The following is a 16,604-nucleotide window of genomic DNA, read 5'->3' as shown; positions in this document are numbered from 1 at the left end:
CTATACAACTTTTTCTCCCCACATCGTCCCAGAAGGAACCCAAATGAACAAAATCCTGGTTTGTATTAGGAAAATATTTGAAAACCCAATGAGGAAATCTTTTTAATTCTCCCTTTGACAACTTAAAATTCCCAATGACAAGGGTGCCCATAACTTGGTAGTAAATGTCTTGTTGAGGAGGGCTACATTTGGGAAGGCTGAACTGATTGCCCATCCTCAAATCGCCAATCCGTCACCCAGCAGTCAAAGAGAGAACAGAAAGAGAAGACTCCAATAAACTCACTATCTTTCTTTGGATCAACTTTTCTTCAGGCCAACTGAAGCCCGCAAGGCCAACTGAATGTTGCTGAGGAGATGGTCAGGCCATCAACTGGTCTTCAAGGGCGGTCTTCGAAGGTCCCGGTTACCCCTCGGATGGCTCCTCACTAGAACGTGTGGAGTTCTCCTTGGGGATCCAACTACCTGGAAGCGGCTTCTGTCCTGCAGCTGATGCAGCAGGAGATGCTTCCCCAGGAACCCCTTGGTAGAAGTCCCTGTTCGGGCACCAGCTGTCGCAGCAGAGAGCACTGGTAGAGTGCTGCAACCTTCCAGGGAAGCATCCTGAGGTGACACAGGCACATCTGCGCTTCCGGGCGAAGCGATTTAGCTCTTTTGTGAATTTTCTTCTTCGGCTGACACTGGAAAGAAGGACCGGAGCCTTGTATGGTGTTCCAAGGAGAAGTTTATTGGTCTTTTTCCTCAAAGGGTACAAGATATAAAACTGGCTCAGAAGGACTGAGGGAGCTAGATTTATACAGGAAAGCTAGGGGGCAGGGTTTGAACATCAGGCGAATCAACTGAGGGCACAGGGGCAGAGCAAAGAGGGAAGCACTAATGAGACACAGATTATTTGCCTAGAGCAGGGAGGCATGCTAGGAGGAATGTTTTCCTCACCACTATGGGAGAGGCTGGTGCTAAGGCACTTCTCCCCAAGGGAGAGCGGGTGGTTTATCTCAGCTGGCCCATCGGCCTCCACACCACATAAAAATAATCCACCATAAAAAAATACTTATGTGGCTGACAAAACAGTTATTAAATACATTAAATGCATGTCCCTAAAGAGAATGTATTAATTGAAATACTATTTTCTAAAAGCTTTTTCTCTAAATCAGTTCACAAAAATCGCTGATCTTCACTTGCTCTCAGTGGTACTAGTTGTACAAGCTTTGTCGGCAGGAGGTTTTTGAGTTTTCTGTTTGATAACCTTCACTAAAATGTACCTCATAAAGACATGATCCTTCAGCAGATGTGCTTCTCTGTTAATAGCCTGTTTTACATCCCAAGCTTCTGCATTGGCCTTGCAGTTGTGCAGTTGTTTACATCTATGTGGACATGTACAAAGTTTTGACTAACAGGAATAGCTCATTTTGGCACTCTCCATGTTGATATATCTACTGCGTGCTTGAAGTCTTAGCAAGGTTAAAGTGGTGGATAATTACAACATTGAAATTAAAACGTACATGTTTATAGGGGGACTCAAGATATTAAAACTATTTTGCAACCTAAATGATTCTATGGTTCTGTGAATCTATGTTCCACAAAATAGAAAAGGGTTTGGTGCTGCCAGCCCAGTTCCACTCTTTTACCTCACTTCCACCCATGTCATAATCTGTATCACAGAGGGGATGCACAGCAAAAGCTCTTTGCAGCCATCCTATTATGGGTGCAGTGAAAATTGAAGTCACTTCCCTGCTGCTAATCCATAACCACAGAGCTACCGCTTGTCACTCACCACTCTATGCATTAGGGCTGACATTTACTCTTAGTTTCAGGGAATGCTGACACATCTGGCAATAGCTGTACTGGATGTGTATCTAATATAAGGAGATGGAGTTAGAGCCGCCTAGGAAAACACCAGAGGATATGTTGGATGTGTTGGATGTGTTGTTCACGGGTGGAGCAGATCCAGTGTGTGCAACCTGATTTCAGGGAAGATAACTCAGTAAATGAGGTTGAAAAGCAGGGAAGGGTTGTCCACACAGGTTACACCCATGCACCCTCCTCTTCAACACTGCCATGCTTACTCCTTAACAGATGTGTTTTGCACACCCCTTTGGACTGGAAAAGGGCTCCTTATCCCAAAGAAAGGCAGCAAATGGAGATTCTGTCTATACAACTGGAAGGGGTTTACAGAAGCATGTAAATTTCTTCTTGGGGAAGAAATGCAAAGAAAGGTAAAGCAAATTGTGGCAGGTGAAAGTACCACTCTCCCAGATTTAATACTAAAAAAGGACTGAGAGTTTCTTGAATTTATTTAATGTATTACCCCAAATCCATAACTTATCTGAATTGCATCTGTTACTATTATATTGCAAGACAAAAATTTTGGTTTAGATATTAAGAGGTTGTTCTATTCTTTTAAATTGTGTGTTGTGCTCATGGAACACCAAGATAAACAGAGTTGCAGGTTGACAGGTGGTTGAATCTTGACAGGTAGTTGAATCTTTTGCTATAATGTATACCAAAGTTCAATTCCATTACTTTTTAAAAAAATTAAGATAATTTTAAACAGGAATATTTCAAAACATTTTTCTTCCTAATTTGCATTTATTTTTAATTGTTAAAATAACAATTTGTAGGGGTTTTAAGAATTTGGAATTTGTGAGGTTTTTTGGAATTTGTGAGGTTTTAAGAGCCTTAATAATTAAAAAATAAGATTTTTCATGCTTTCATTTTAAAATATTGAAACTGAAATAATTACTGTTGAAAACACATAATGTCAATAACAACTGCATTTTTCCATAAGCACTCATCTTGATTGAAAAGACTGTGATGCTATTCTGAGATTTGGTATTTTAAAATATAATGTGACAGGTATGGTTATTACAATACCAGATAAAAGACTCAGAAGCCTAAAATATTGCAGTATGGTTGTAGGAGATGCAACATTACAATATTCAGTTCTTAAGGCAATCATTAGATGAAATCTTTGCTGAGAATTTCTTACCTATTGTATTATATTTAGGATGAAATTTTTTATCATCCAAGGTATTAAAATGCAGGCTCTCAGCAGCACACAGTTAAAAATCTGTATGTTTATGCCAAAGTGGATAGTCTACATCAGGAAGTCTCTCTCTTCATGCAAATAAATATTTTACAAACTTATGGGTTTCTTGCTCTCTGTGTATCAAACACTGTATCCCCATGCACTCTAACATGTGTAGACAAACTTTGCACAATTACAATTTGGTGCGTATGTATTCTTGTTAGAAAGACTGCTTACTCAAAGCAGACTTCTTACTGGGACTGCTGCTTACTTGGAGAGTTCCAAAAGAAATATATCCTAACACAGCCTCATGGTTTTTGTTTTAAAACAGTATCAAATGGATGAAAAAAAAAATCCACTTTTTTTATTTGATTACAGTTCTTGATGTTTTCAAATTAAAAAAAAAAAAAAACAAAAAAACCCAAAAAACCCAAGGCCTCCCTGTGTTTCCTGATCATGCTCAGCGTGTGCTTTGCCCAGTTTAGCAGGTCAGACTGAGTCAGGCATTGATTACTCCAAGTAATTTGCAAATTATGCTGCAGTTGAAAGGCAGTCAGTATGCAAAACAACCTTCACAAAAATGGCGTTAATGCCTAAATATAAAAATGGGGGGAAAGTTGGCAAACTAAAGGCTTTGGCCTGTGACTAACTCAAGCAGAACCTGAAACAGGCTTCTCAGATTCTATTGTGTCATGGAATTTTTATCACTAATAATATAAGTATAAAAAGATCTTTAAGTAAAACTTCTTTCTTATTCATCAGGCTAAAAAGTTCTTTGAGCATTGCTTTCACTTCTTCTTGCATTTACCACTTCCAAAATATCAATAATCACAGTCCTGGTTTTATTTTTATGAAGACTGGTGGAAAAATGCACTAGATATATTTATTCCAAGCACTGGCATTTAAATAAGAAAGGCTAGAGGGATGCAATTATTTTTGTTTTGTTTGACTATCTGGTGAATTGGTAGTGGCTTTTAATATATCCAGAAAACGATTAAACAGATAAGCTAAAAGTGTCTTTCTCGCTTGAGGTTTTTAGAATCCAACTTTCAGGATTTCTCCCACTCCCCATTCAGGAGAAACTATACCCAAAGATCCCCTAGAACTCTGCCTTTCACAGCGGTGAAATGCTCAAAGCATTTTACCAGTACAGTTGTATTGGTAAAGACTGGGATTGTGTACTGACATAATTTGGGTAGCAAAACCCATCTGGTAAAACAGGATTATAGTGACATAGGGCACTTCTGAGACCCAGAGAGCTTAATGATCCCTCCATACTTACAAACAGAGATTGACAGTGTGCTGACATGCCTAGAACTGATATCTTCTTAGGGAAAATAAGCTCAAACTAATTTTAAGCCACAGACAAAACACAAAGCCAACACTAATGAAGTGCTGGCCTCTTCCCAGAAGAGTACTTTCATCTAGTTATGTCGCTTTTTAGTCAGGAAATTGTGGCAGCTACTCACTTACAAGACATCAGATGCACTTTGCCATACAGTAGGCATATAGCAGAAGATTAGAAGATACTTAGGGCTCTACAGTGCAGAAATGTCAAAATCAGAAGAAAATTCAGGGGAAACCAAAAGTCTGCACAGTTTAATCCACTTCTGCAGAAAAAGGTCTAACTAACAACTTTGCCATCACTGAAAACATGCTTAATTCAGTGCATTCTGCTGTTCAGGTTTTAATGGCATTACATAGTTACAAGGTCTAGGCTAAATTTTCGGCAAACTAAGTCAAGAAACCTACAAGCTTTAGTTTTTGTGTATCAATGAGCAAAATTACCAGAAACATTGACAGAGCTTTCAGTGAGTATCTGAGTCACAGTTATGTGGTACTTTGACACCTCCCTGCAGAACTGACCTGCGTAACAAGGCTAAACTGGAGAAAAGTGGGAAAAGTTTCCTGCATCCTCCTACACACAAGAAGGCCCACACTGCTGCAAATGGAAAGGGTGTAAGCAGAAATGGATGGCAGGGTACCAATTTGGGCAGCAATATCCAGCCACTTTAGAGCTGCTCCAGATCTCTGTGTTCTGTTCTGTGCATTAGAAAAGGTGCAAAGAGGGAATACGCATGCCTTTTCACACACATACATATGCTCCTTCTCCTCCAGAAATATTAGGTAGGCCATGTACTTCTGCCACATTTAATTCTGAGGAAAAACGATCAGTTGAAAGACAACTTGTCAGTGATTGACCAACTCCCATGTCAGACTGGGAAACAGGAGACCTCACACTTTGAGAAGATTTAGGTATTGACTGCCATTCCTAGACCAGCAAAGAGTACAGACCCTCAATCTTCAGAAAACTTAGTTAGTCCAATGCAACCTAGAGAATATTTTCCACAAAAGCTGTGTATCTGCTTTTAACACACTTCCAGGCTCTGAAAAATGCTGGATCAACAGTAACCATATGAAAATGAAAATAAGTATCATGGGCAGCCAAAAATGGAGAAAAAGTGTTCAAGAAGTGGATCCACTGGGTGTTCTGGCACAGTCAGTGTATAACAAAACCAGCCCTGGCTGTCTCATCAATATCCCACTGCAAATTGAAAGCTTGTTGTGCTGTGTTTACTGAAGAATACTCCTCTCACTCTGCCACATGCAAGGCATTTATACACAGTAAACTTTTTTCTGAGGTAGTTCTCATTCATCAACAACAAACCTGGAACCTTTTCCCTCTGTAAAGCAGGCCTGAAATTGTAGCTATTTCCTCTTTTTCCAAGACACACACGCAAAAATATTCTGGAAATTCAATGCTGTGTCAGATGACTTTTAAGGTTTTTCCAGCTCTTTCCATTTCCACGCAATAATACATTAAATAATTTCTTTCAAGATAAGATCAAATGTGGTTAAAAGCTAAAATTCTGTGTTTAAATTAACCCTGACCTCTTTCTCTTTTTGTCTTCAAATAGTCTGTCAAATTCTTCTGCCTGTCATACATTTAAAGATCCATTTTTCACCAGTATAAAGTGACATAGCATTGAATTTGTATTGCTTTCATCTTCTCTCTTAAAGCAGTCAAGAGAATATACTGATGCTGACAAGAATGCGTGTGCAACATAAGACAAGGGGGGAGCTTGTTATCTACATAAGACAATTAAGAAAAATTCTCTTCAACAGATTGAAAGCTCTTATGCCATTTGAAGGTGCCAAGGCTTTCTAGCATATTTTTTCCCCTAACTTTTCAAAAGGTTAGTCTATTTTCCTTTTCCCTAAGTCTAGAAAAGGTGGGGGGTTTTTTTGTTTTTAAGGGGTTTTCCTCATTATTTTTTTTTCTCAAACCCTGCTAAGCAGGAACTAAGGTTTTGTAGAAAAATCCTTAGAAATTTCAGATATATTCATCAATGAGATATTACAGCTTATTGAAGAAAGTGGGTTTTACAATAATCAACAATCTTCTTTTACCCCATATGCTCTTTTTACACTGGAAGGAAATAGAGAGTAACATCAAAAGATACAAAGTAAACAGTTTAAAAGTACAATTAAAACCCTTCATTCTGCACTGCTTAACTCTTGCCCTCATGCTTTCAGCAACTTGCTGCTTAAATGAAGAGAGAAAACGAACTTAGGCTCTTCCTCCTCAACCCTTTCTCATAGCTACATTAGAGAAAGAATTTAAGGTACAATTTGCCATGTATTTCTAAAGGTCAATCCCAGTACCAGGCATCGCGGGGAAAAGAGACCAGATGAGATGCATCCCTTGGGACAGATCCCAAGGGAATTGTCAGCTTTGTATCCAGCAGATAGCTGATGCTTAATGCAATGAGAGGTAGATACTTAAGATCAAAACTTTCAGTTTTAAGAGGAAATCGTGATATTGTCAAGCTTTTTGGTGAAGAGTTGTGTGCTCATGACAGCAGAAGTGGAAAAAATTTCAACATAATGTAGAAATGTTCTGTTGGATTTAAATAGGCTGTTCAGATTTTTCAGCTGAAAAATGAAAATGGAAAATTGTATTGTGATAAAACCAGATGGTTTTAGACCTTGAGTGCATAAAATTTGAGGCCAAAAGTAATAATTTTGCATGACACATTTCTTACTTGCAGGGCAGCTATTTGAGGCTCTAGAGCCTGATTGGTAAACTAAATTAAATTCAGGGGTAACTGAGAGAAAAATAACTGACCTTCATTTCTGCTACCACAGACAATTCAGTAACTGCTGTGAAAATAATGCCACCTGATAGGCACAATAGTTGTGCTAGGTATAGTGTTGTTAAATCACATGTAACATTCAGAAAATCAAATGTTCTTGAAGCAGCCTCTCTGCCCCTTGTTATTACCCATATGCCAAGCCAGAGGGTCATTTACCAAAGGATCAGAAATATAACATTTCAGAAAAGATTGAGAAATATACTAGAGAGGACAGAATAACATGGTATTTAAAGCTAATAGACAAAATCCTTATGTGGCAGAACTGGTCAAAAACAGCATTGATGCTGCAATTTGTTATTAAAATGAACCTGTCATATTAAAGAAAATAGTTCAAGTCACTTCTTTTTCATGCTGTCTTTTATCTATTTTGAACTTGAGAAGCCACTTCAAAGACTCACAGCTCTCCAAAGGAAAATATCCCAACCCCATCTCTCTGCATGGAAAATGTGAAACTATTGAGAGGATAAACCTCAAAAATTTATCCCAGTCCTCAGATAGATTCTGTCTGTAACTTATCCTGGCTACAAAAATATGCCCCTTGGAGACTGCAGTGGGAAAATCCCACACTTCATCTTCCTCCTCCCTTCTATCCGTTTCTGCCTCTGACAGGAGGAGGACTGAGCCTTCATTTTGGTCAGGAAGAAAAAGTGGTTTTGTCAAACTAAGGTAGACTCAACATTCCCTTCATATTGTGCTGCAGCTCAACAGCAAGGCAGCTGCTACACAAACTGAGGCTAGCCTCTATTCTCAAAGTGCATGCTAGAAAGTGTTTGAGCTTTCAATTTTAAAAGCTCTTAATTTATTTTTAAAAAAATAATTTATTTTAAATTTGGACAGCATTTTATCAATATAAGAATATATTTTTCACTACTTGCATTTGTCTTAGCATCAAAAGTACATCAAATATGCCTTAATTCTTCCTGTATCCAAAGCCAAATGATTTCTAACACATAATTTTATTGTATTCTTCAAAGCGATATTTAACTCATTTAATGGAGAATGAAAAAGAAAAAAGACAAGGGACAAAAGGGAGAAAAGGGAGTAAAGAGAGAGGTTCAAATCTGGGCAAATCTCCCTTGGAATTCCATGTAAGTAATACATAATAAAATTGCTCTGCTGGCATCCTTTTATTATAAAATCATTTAAATCTTGACATTTTCCCTCAGGACAAGAAATCTACTTTCTGACCAGTTCTAGATGGGATATCTTGAAGGAAGACTGTAAGCCCTGGTGTAGAAAAAATCACACTAAAAACTCTTTATCTGTCAAAAGTAGAAAAGGTCAACACCCTTCAAAATACTCAAAATTTGTGGAAGGGTGGGCACAATGAACGCCCTGATGAGGAGAACAGAAAGATTATGTAGAAGCAAAATTGGAACTGGGGACCTTGTGGCAGCCTGAAGTCAAAACACTTCAGAGCTGTACCTTATCTCAAAAGAGAAAAGTACATCTACAAATTCTTTCAAGTCCATGGCTGTGTGCATCGTCAGGCACACAGGTCTCCCCTGGGAGCACATATGCAGATCCAGCTCCTCACCTCACTCACCCTGGCCCAGGAGCTAAGTCCAAGCACTGGAAAGACATTAGCATATGCTATTTCTCTTACAACATTGACATTTGTGTCTGCCTGAGCACAGCTTTTTGGTTTTTTTCCTCTTCTTGATGATACTTGGGAAGCTCAAAAGTCCTTTTGCAGAAGAGTTGGAGTCCTTTGAGAAACATTGCTGTCATGTATAGCTTCTGTACAGCAAGACAGAAAGCCCATGAAATGAGGTAGAACTGAAGTGGTAATCATCAAGAAAAGGGGGGACTGAGTGAAAATAGAGAAACCATAATTTATGAAGTTAATATATCCCAAAATTCTCTCCATATGCTTATACTTAAGTAGAGATTTACAGCATTGTGTGCAGTCCATTATTTAAGTACTGACCCTGAAAACAAGTAACATAATGTCCTTGAAATTACTCCTGCCCTTTATTGGCCTATTTCTGTTCTTTCCAAGCCACTTTTAAGCCACTGAATTCCTCTGCCACCTTGGCTTCCCACTCCTGGTGATGGGGGCAGTCGGGAAGGACAGCACAGCTGCAGTAGCTGCAGGGACACATGTCCCCGGAAAAGGCCAGACAGTGATGCTGGGGGCTGCAGCTCTGCTCCAAGTGCTGTATGTTGGTACACACAGGGCTGACACAGGAGTCTTCCACCTGAACACTCACAGGAGTGAGTGTTCAGATGGAACAGTGAACTGAGAAGCAAATTTACTGTATACCATCTCTCAAAGCATCGACTGCTATCTCAGCTGGGTGCTCAGACTAAGCTCTCACCTTATCTCATATAAACTGCACCAAGCTTGCTTGGCATGTGAGCTTTTGACATGGAAAATCTCCTTACTTCTGGGGAAAATTTGTACATCAACATGCAATACTCCTCAGAGATCTGCTAATCTGCTATGCAGCAAGGCACTGACACTGTTAATCCCACTGAAACACATGTGGTATATTAAATTTTTTGGGTGATGCTGGTGTTTGGTGTGACAAGTAGCATTGATGGGTGAAAATAGAGCATGCTACACTAGTGATGAAAATTGGCTGGGGACACCAAGGCAACCTGCTCCTCACACACAAAATTGGCTCTTGTCAAGATCTGGGCCTAGCTATTGGCATGGAAAGTATGTGCTGGGATATGTTCAGAAATTTTAAAGATGAAGAGAAGACATGGGAGGAAGGGCGATGAAATATGAACAGAAAGGTGAATAGTTGGCAATAGCTGAGCAGGATCCTCAAGACAGGCACTGGTGCTGGTGAAATTAGTGGATCATGCTGTATATGCCTGCTTCCCACAGGTAAGGGGCAATGCAGGAGTCACAGATGGATCCACCAAGAGAGGAACGAAGGACAAGTGCAGCGCTTGCAGAAGTGGCATTTTTCACACGTACAGCAGCCTGCCAGCATGTTCAATCCCAACACTGAAAGAAAGCTGTTTTGCTTTGGCTCTGCTAGTCCAATGTTTTTGTCCTATGCCTTCAGTCACTTTGGATTACAGTTTCATAGCGTTTCTCCTTCAAAAACTTAAGCATGTTTAATCAGTCTCAGACAATACTCTAGCAACTTCCAGAATCCTGGAACTTTGCAAAAGTCAGTTCTCCAGAATACTGGCAAACAGCAGATGCACTGAATCCTCCTCTGATTACAATCACAGTAACTACGACCTAGAATCTGTCTCCCAGTCGTCAGAAAGGAGTCAGAGCGTTTATAAGATCTCTCTCAGCTTCACAGCACTTTCTAAAAAGGCTGCAGAACAAGAAACCCCTGAAGTGTAAGCCAGGTTCAAGAACAGTGCTGTGCTTCATCATCCTGCCGTTGGCCACAACTCCATGGACAAACAGTGGGACTATAAAAATCGTGGGATAAGCCCCTTGAGGACTTGACTTCTGGCAGAGAAGCTACCGAGACCATGGTTCTCTACAAGCCTGGATATTTCTGCTGCGAATATAAGAAATGCTTGCTGCCTCAGCTCTGCTAAACTCGTGGTGACAGTGACACCCAGCGGAGACCACTTCCATGGCCGGATTGTTTATGCTGTGCCACAGGCTTTCCTCTCTTCCATGTGCTGCTCTGCCTCACCAGGTTTCCAGAGGCTGTCACAGCAGCCAGCAGCAGAAGGACGCCCCTCATCCCTCAAAATTAATGTTTTTCTGTAAGGTCACAAATTGCAAATGCTGCACATCTCCTCCCACCCGTGTCAGAAAGAGCTTTGTGAGGTGGAGTTCCCAGGCTTCTTTTATTTGGATTCTTCATTCTTTCTGATTTCAACCTTCTCTCTGAAGGCTGAGGACAGAGCTTGAAGGGATGAATCAGTGCAGCCCCGGGCAGAAAGGGGGTGCTTTCTTTGAAACTGTAACAACGTTCCTGCCCAGGCATAGCATGTGGGTAGCTACACCAGGATCAAACACTTCAGAGCAGCAAATGAAAATGCAGCAAAGTAGCCAGGGACAAGACCACTGCACTGTGCATGCATTGTAGCGCATGACTGCATGCAGAAATAGCAGCAGTGCAGTATCCTCCAGGGAGTGCTTTTAAGCGCTGCAATACACGTGTCTGTCCAGTGTATCAGCCAGCCCTAAACTATGTAGCATACAAGCTTCCACACTTTCAAAGGATTTGTGTCCTGCCCATCTTTAGCCCTGTAAGAAGTGCTATGTGCGTGCCCTGCATCAGTCTCCTGCGACATACATGTTACCTGCTGCCTCCCCTAGTTAAGAAAGAGGGAGTGAGGGCCAGAATTTTCCAGCCTATGACTGAGCTGATGTGCAGCAAAGGAAAACAGTGTTTCCAGGAGAGGTTTCTCACTCACCTCATTCATCCTGCAGGAAAAAATTGTGAGGGCTGGGAGGGGCAGCCACTGCCGCTGTAACTGAAACTGGAGGGAATATTAATCCACCTGCGGACCAGGTGTCCAGCTTTGGACTGTCTTTAAGTCTCCTGCTTTTTCCTTTAATCTTTGAGTGCTCCAAAACGACTTTTTGAGCAAGATGCTGCATTTCTTTTTGGGGTCCAAAAGCAACCAATGGGTTTTTCATCCCCATGAATTTGCTTGTCCTGATCACCTACCTCTATGACTTCAATACTGGAGTTTCAGCAGAAACTGAATTTGAGAGTGCAGTCCCACCACATGAGCTGTGGTGGGAACACCTTGTCACAATAGAGATGACATTCAATATCCAACACTGAATTCTCCAGGGCCCAATGTGTATAGAGGACCATAGGGAGCTTGGTTGCCACCTGCAGCAGGGAATAAAGTCTTCCAGTAGCTTGCGTTGCCCAACAGAGGCTTTGACCTGTCTGGGACAGGAGCTCACAGCCTCCACCTGTGCTGCTAAGGCACTATGGCAGGCCATGCAGTCAAGTAGTGTCCTTCTCAATGACCCTGATGTTACCGTGTCATTAGCACTCTAAACTGCATCTAGCACACAGTAATGGTTTCTTCTAGGTCCTGTAGTATTTGCAATTCATTATTTTACTTTGTGGATTATCACTGAGGTATAGTCTTCTAACTAGTGCCACTGTCATCCGAGAGAAAAAATGCAATCCAGCTTATTTTTATAGTAATGAACAGATGAAAAAGTTTGAACAATATTTGAACAGAAAACAGGCCACTGTTAATGAGTCACTACTATGAGGGTGGTCATACACGATATTACGTCTACTTGTAAAGCCACTACATCCCTGAAGCAAAAAGAAACTATATTAAATATTAATGCGAGCGAGAACTTCTCAAAGCAATGCTAAATACAGTTTTTCAAAGTATTCAGCTTGCAAGAGATTTCACAATGAACTACAGTATTAAGAATGATGCTGATTAAAAATAATATCTATAGCAAATTTACAGAAATTATTATTTAATCCTGATAATAACAGTCATTCGGTCAGTGATTAACATTACTTTGTTACAGTCCACGTATTCAACATTCTTTTTGCAGTAATTCCCTGGAAAGAAATAACAAGGCTGTTTCTCCCTCTGATTAATCACTGCAAAACCTGTAAAATCTCCTTTCTCATGCAGATGACTTGAGACAAACAGATTTTGGCCAGCTACATAGAGAGTTTGAGTAACTCCAGGCAGCCAGTCTTCCTAGACTAGCAGAAGTTGATGTGATGGACTGTCTCAGCTCCTCTGACATTGCCACCCATTGCCTCCAGAAAGACACTTTCAATGGTCTGCCCATGCCTCCTCCCCAACCCCTTCTAAGATATTCTGGCAGAAAGACACTCCCTTACTATGTCCTGCCCATTTGGGGAGCGTGGAGGGCAAAAGGGGTGCACACACTTTTGAACTTTTGGCCTGGAGCACTGCACATCACTTGACCATAATGTAATTTCAGTAACTACTTCTCTTTTTAATTTCTTTCTTTCTTTGTGGTTTTTTTTTTTTTTTTGTGCAGTACTTTATAATTTTTACTTTTTTTTTTTTACATTTCTGAATGACTGCCAACATAACTGATCAAAAGTTGTACAGAAAGGTTAAAGATTTCAAATGTAAACAATTGCAGAACACAGCAAATAGGACAACTCTTCTAAAGGTTTGAATACCTTTGACCTTCCAGTTTCTCAGAACTCATGGAAGGACACCAGAGCCATGGCACAAACATGCTCAGTCAAAGCCTCTGTTGCTCTATGTATCCTTCTGCTGAGCCATGATGAACTCCGTTCTTACTTTCTGTTTTCTTTGTCCTTTTCTATGTGCTTCCAAAAAACCAATTTTCAAGCTACTATGCCACACATAACAAACACACAGTTTGTCTTCCAAACACAGCTTGAGGGATGACAGCTGGAAAGCCCATAAGTGAAAGCTTTGATAAAGGAACAGATAAAAGCACAAAAGTACACACTATATATTTGTTTGTTTGTGTTCATTTAAATAACTGATACCTTTTAATCTGTAATTCATTTACACGAATTTCCCATAGTGGATCTGTTTGTTTGGATAATGATATGTTTTACAGGCATATCAAGTAATCTTTGGCTGTTTCCCATACATTTAAAGGCTGACTTGGATGGATGACATACGTCCTGGGGTTTTGTGTCACAAGAAGTTCTGGGCTACTCTTTGTAAAAGTTGGAGGGGTGAGGCAGGTGGCTGCCCAAAGTTTTTATTATGCTTTGACTGTTTGGTATGGACAGTAATTACATCATCAATGAAACCTTCTGAGTGTAACCATAGAAGCTTAGAAGCATGGACAGCCCTTTGTGTAATTTCCAAATAAAATTGATTCTTATCTGAGTCTCTGTTTGAACTGCTTTCCATCTGAAATTGCAGTCTTACTAAGGAAGATGTTATATTGCAATCCCAGTGTTTGGCCCAGACTTGCCTCAGGCAAGGGGGTAGCAGGATTGTCTCTTTGAAGTCACCAAGTTTTGCTTCCAAAGAGGATCAGCAGCAACATACAGTCCAGAAAGGAAGGGGCAGGCAGCACTGGGAAGTACAGTGAGATGGATGGATGGATGGATGGATGGATGGATGGATGGATGGATGGATGGATGGATGGATGGATGGATGGATGGATTGATTGCTCCTCCAGCTCTCCTGCAATTCTCTCTCCTCCCTGCTGTCCAATGTTTGTGTCCATGTGCTCTCTTCCCCCACACTGCAGTGCCTGTGCCTACCATCTCTGCCTCTGAAAGGATCCATGGTGAGGCATCAGCAAGAAAACTGCTCTGGGAGCTGTTCAGAATCTGAATGCTCTTTATTGCCCAGTGGGTTACACTCTTGCCAAAAATGCCTCTTCTGATGCCACTGAAACAGGCTGTGGGAAGAGGAGGGGAGCAGAAGGCACAGCACAGCATGTGTCCAGAGGGCAGGTCAGTGAACAGCCCCTAAACACTGAGTAAGTGCAGTGATGGGTATTGTATCAAGGAAAGCAAAGAAGAGCAAACATGTTAGAGCTGTAAGATTTCTTTGAGAAGCTGAATGTCCAGCTGCCTTACCAGCCCTTGACTGAAATCACTTGTGGCTACCGGGAAAAGAACTGAAGGTCAAAGTCTGCCCTTTAACTCTTCATCCTGCTTCACATCAGGAAGCAGGCCCATGGTTTCCAGAAATTCAGACCAGAGCATCCTGAGATGAAGTTTGTAGAAAAGATTTTTTCAACTGGCCATAGAATTGAGGGAAGCCACTTTATATCCCTTCTCTAGCAGGAAAGGGGAAACAAAGGCTCAAGCACTGCTTCATGACCATCAGTACAGAAGCTGATGCTAGACCTCTGCAAACTGTCCCATGTGCACTATTCAGGACAAGAAGGAGAGCCTCGGTGGACTCCACAAGTAATCTGGGACCTTCATAATTTGAATCTGAACATCTGACAGACATGAGATTAGACAATTCACATGTCTAAAGGCAGGAACCAAAGGAAAAGGAGGTGTTCACAGCCCTCACAGGCACACAGATTCATGATTTCTGAGGTGGTTCATTAGTAGACTGCCATGCTGTGCCTCAGTTTCCCTGAGCAGGAAATGAATTTAAAGCCCCAAATCAGACACCCCACACCCTTGGCTATGTGGACTGTCAGTACTTCTTTCTTTCTTACCACTTTATAGTGATATTGCATTGTTGGAAATTTCAATCTTTTCCCTGAAATACATATTTAGAATACAACCCCAGCTGTGGCAGGGATTAGGGAAACAATCACCTGTTTAGAAGATGAGAAGGATTATAAGGCACAAGCACATCCCTCTTCCTACATGATTTTCTGTGGACTTAGTGTTCTAAAACCTCCCTGAGTTGGCAGCCACCTGTCAGCAGACAGAAGGCTGCATGCAGTGGTTGACAGCAAAGACCAAAGATCAGTTGCTTCAGTGGGGCCAAGGGAATGCTATTTTTTCTCAGCAGGACAGATGGCAGTGTCAAATGCCTGCTTTGCTTAAAGATGTTTTCTTCGGTGATAGTCTGGAGGCTAAACATGCGGACCTTTCTGAAGGAGACTGGGTTCACTGCACACACTGCTATGCTCAGGAGAAAAATATATGAATTCTGACAGAGAGGGACAACACGGAAGCATAGCATTTACGCTTTGGGAAGGCTCACAAAAAGATCTTGGAGGTTAGAGGTCAATAGACCTCTGCTGCCAGGCACAGTCAGCTAAATAAATGGAAAGATTCCTGACTTGAGTGCTCATGTCTAATGTGATCTTAAAAGCATGCATTATGTGGGCACCCTTCTGTATTGCATTTAAATCAATGCCCACCTTAATGACAGACAGGGTATGGACATGGGCAGAGAGAAAAAGCAATGGCAAAATCTTCAGTGGAAAATCTGGCCTTTTCTCTCCATCTGTTTTAGGAAGCTGCATTCTGAGATGGGGAGACGAGGGTTTTTGGACATAGTCATGGTGCGTTTTTTCCAATAACACTTATCAGGCCTTTAAGGAGGTAGTTTTTAGAAGTTGCCACAGAACCAAAACATTTTAGACTGAAATTGATTTAATAGTACTGAATAAATCCATGATAAGCATTAATGCAAGTTAGCAAAATAATGTGCCTGTGATGGGTTGAAGATTGCAAAAAACTGGTCCTTTGCTACTTTCCACAGAATTTCCAGACTCTTCTGGCTCTGTTAGGCAGCTCCTCTGCACTGAGCATGGCAGAAGTATGCTCAAAGACCCTCCAGCCCCATGCTTTTATGAAGTAAATTCTGACTGTAATTTCAGTAATACAAAGTATAGTCCACGTGTGAGTAACCCCTCACATACTTGGTGAAATTCTGTAGTGTTCCCAGATTATAATTCTCAGGTGCATTTTTCCTTAACACTTCTCTACGTCCACAGTTGGTACCACTCAGGACAGTCACGCTCCTATATCCTGTAGCATGGCACAAGTTATACTGATACATGTTTCCTCCTTCCACTTTTCCATCTGTGAAACATTTGTTTC

General features: G+C 41.0%; 1 pseudogene; it reads right to left on the bottom strand.

Moving 5' to 3' along the window:
• Positions 1 to 403: 403 nt before the first annotated feature.
• The window catches only part of LOC134056921 (MLV-related proviral Env polyprotein-like), a 33,479-nt pseudogene continuing 17,278 nt past the window's right edge, over positions 404 to 16,604 (bottom strand).

The sequence above is a fragment of the Cinclus cinclus genome, chromosome Z, assembly GCF_963662255.1.
Source record: "Cinclus cinclus chromosome Z, bCinCin1.1, whole genome shotgun sequence".
Classification (NCBI taxonomy): Eukaryota; Metazoa; Chordata; class Aves; order Passeriformes; family Cinclidae; genus Cinclus; species Cinclus cinclus.
The sequence above is the reverse complement of the archived record's forward strand: the minus strand, read 5'-3'. Positions and strand labels throughout refer to the sequence as shown.